The sequence below is a fragment of the Amblyomma americanum genome, chromosome 3, assembly GCF_052857255.1.
Source record: "Amblyomma americanum isolate KBUSLIRL-KWMA chromosome 3, ASM5285725v1, whole genome shotgun sequence".
NCBI lineage: Eukaryota > Metazoa > Arthropoda > Arachnida > Ixodida > Ixodidae > Amblyomma > Amblyomma americanum.
This window is the reverse complement of record NC_135499.1, coordinates 191,872-195,079: the sequence shown is the minus strand read 5'-3', so window position 1 is coordinate 195,079 and position 3,208 is coordinate 191,872.

Sequence of the window (3,208 nt, the reverse complement as noted above, 5' to 3'; positions counted from 1 at the left end):
AAGAGACAATCACAAGATCACTTAGCAGCAGCGGCGAAAACAGCTTTCATCGCACTAATCACTTTGCTGCGCTGTTCGCCGCAGGTATACTTGCGTCAGAGGTACGTACCAGGCTGCGCTTCTGGTCATCTGCGTTTCCACACGTGGGCAACTGATTGACTGCCGGGATTCAGGCGGAGAGCGATACCACGTCATCACAGCATTTCACCTGGCCCCTCTAACCTGCACCACGTGGTCTACTGCCGCCTAAAAAAGGAGCATCTGTTCCCCGTCTACTCTCACTTAGCAGCAGCGGCGAAAACAGCTGTCATCATACAAATCACTCTTCTGCGCTCTTTGCTGCAGGTTCACTTGCATCAGAGCTACGTACAAGGCTGTGCTTCCTGTCATCTGCGTTACCACACTTGGGAAACTGATTGGCTGCCGGGATTCCAGCGGAGAGCGATACCACGTCTTTACAGCATATCAACTGGCCCCTGTGACCTGCCCCACGTGGTCTGCTGCCAGCAAGAAAAGGAGCATCTGTACCCCTTCTACCCTCACTTAGCAGCAGCGGCGAAAACAGCTGTCATCGCACAAATCACTCTGCGCTCTTTGCCGCAGGTTTACTTGCATCAGAGCTACGTACCAGGCTGAGCTTCCGGTCATCTACGTAACCACACGTTGACAACTGATTGACAGCCGGGATTCCAGCGGAGAGCGATACCACGTAATATAGCATATCAACTGGCTCCTCTGATCGGCACCACGTGGTCTAATGCCGGCTAGAAAAGGAGCATGTGTTCCCCGTCTACTATCACTTAGCAGCGGAGGCGAAAACACCTTTCATCGCACTAATCACTTTCCTGCGTTCTTTGCCGCAGGTTTAATTGCATCAGAGCTACGTACCAGGCTGTGCTTCCTGTCATCTGCGTTTCCACACTTGGGAAACTGATTGACTGCCGGGATTCCTGCGGAGAGCAATAGCACGTCATTACAGCATATCGACTGGCCCCTGTGACCTGCCCCACCTGATCTGCTACCAGCAAGAAAAGGAGCATCTGTTCCCCGTCTACCCTCACTTAGCAGCAGCGACGAAAACAACTTTCATCGCACTAATCACTTTTCTGCGCTCTTTGCCGCAGGTTGACTTGCATCAGAGCTACGTACCAGGCTGTGCTTCCGGTCATCTGCGTTACCACACGTGAGCAACTGATTGACTGCTGGAACTCCAGCAGAGAGCGATACCACGTCAATACAGCATATCAACTGGCCCCTGTGACCTGCCCCACGTAATCTGCTGCCAGCAAGAAAAGGAGCATCTGTTCCCCGTCTACCCTCACTTAGCAGCAGCTTCGAAAACAGCTTTCATCGCACTAATCACTTTGCGGCGCTCTTTGCCGCAGGTTTACTTGCATCAGAGCTACGTACCAGGCTGTGCTTCCTGTCATCTGCGTTACCACACTTGGGAAACTGATTGGCTGCCGGGATTCCAGCGGAGAGCGATACCACGTCTTTACAGCATATCAACTGGCCCCTGTGACCTGCCCCACATGGCCTGCTGCCAGCTAGAAGAGGACCATCTGTCCCCCGTCTACCCTCACTTGGCAGCAGCGGCGAAAACAGCTTTCATCGCACTAATCACTTTGCAGCGCTCTTTGCCGCAGGTTGACTTGCATCAGAGCTACGTACCAGGCTGTGCTTCCTGCCATCTGTGTTACAAGTGGGCAATTGATTGACTGGCGGGGTTCCAGCGGAGAGCGATACCACGTCATTACAGCATTTCACCTGGCCCCTCTGACCTGCACCACGTGGTCTAATTCCGGCTAGAAAAGGCGTATCTGTTCAGCGTCAACTCTCACTTAGCGCAGCGAGAACAGCTTTCATCGCACTAATCACTTTGCTGCGCTATTCGCCGCAGGTATACTTGCGTCAGAGGTACGTACCAGGCTGCGCTTCCGGTCATCTGCGTTTCCACACGTGGGCAACTGATTGACTGCCGGGATTCAGGCGGAGAGCGATACCACGTAATCACTGCATTTCACCTGGCCCCTCTAACCTGCACCACGTGGTCTACTGCCGCCTAAAAAAGGAGCATCTGTTCTCCGTCTACTCTCACTTAGCAGCAGCGGCGAAAACAGCTGTCATCATACAAATCACTTTTGTGCGCTCTTTGCTGCCGGTTCACTTGCATCAGAGCTACGTACAAGGCTGTGTTTCCGGCCATCTGCGTTACTACTCGTGGGCAACTGATTGACTGCCGAGAGCGATACCACGTCATTACAGCATATCAACTGGCCCCTGTGACCTGCCCCACGTGGTCTGCTGCCAGCAAGAAAAGGAGCATCTGTACCCCGTCTACCCTCACTTAGCAGAAGCGGCGAAAACAACTTTCATCGCACTAATCACATTGCTGCGCTCTTTGCCGCAGGTTTACTTGCATCAGAGCTACGTACCAGGCTGAGCTTCCGGTCATCTACGTAACCACACGTTGACAACTGATTGACTGCCGGGATTCCAGCGGAGAGCGATACCACGTCATTATAGCATATCAACTGGCCCCTGTGGCCTGCCCCACGTGGTCTGCTGCCACCTAGAAAAGGAGCATCTGTTCCTCGTCTACCCTCAATTAGCAGGAGCGGCGAAAACAACTTTCATCGCACTAATCACTTTGCTGCGCTCTTCGCCGCAGGTTTACTTGCATCAGAGCTACGTACCAGGCTGTGCTTCCTGTCATCTGTGTTACCACAAGTGGGCAACTGATTGACTGCCGGAATTCCAGCGGAGAGCGATACCACCTCATTACAGCATATCAAATGGCCCCTGTGACCTGCCCCACGTGGTCTTCTGCCAGCTAGAAAAGGAGCATCTGTTCCCCGTCTGCCCTCACTTGGCAGCAGCGGCAAAAACAGCTTTCATCGCAATAATCACTTTGCTGCCCTCTTTGCCGCAGGTTTACTTGCATCAGAGCTACGTACCAGGCTATGCTTCCTGTCATCTGCGTTTCCACACTTGGGAAACTGACTGCCGCGATTCCAGCGGATAGCGATACCACGTCATTACAGCATATCAACTGGCCCCTGTGACCTGTCCCACGTAATCTGCTGCCAGCAAGAAAAGGAGCATCTGTTCCCCGTCTACCCTCACTTAGCAGCAGCTTCGAAAACAGCTTTCATCGCACTTATCATTCGCCACAGGTTTACTTGCATGAGAGCTACGTACATGGCTG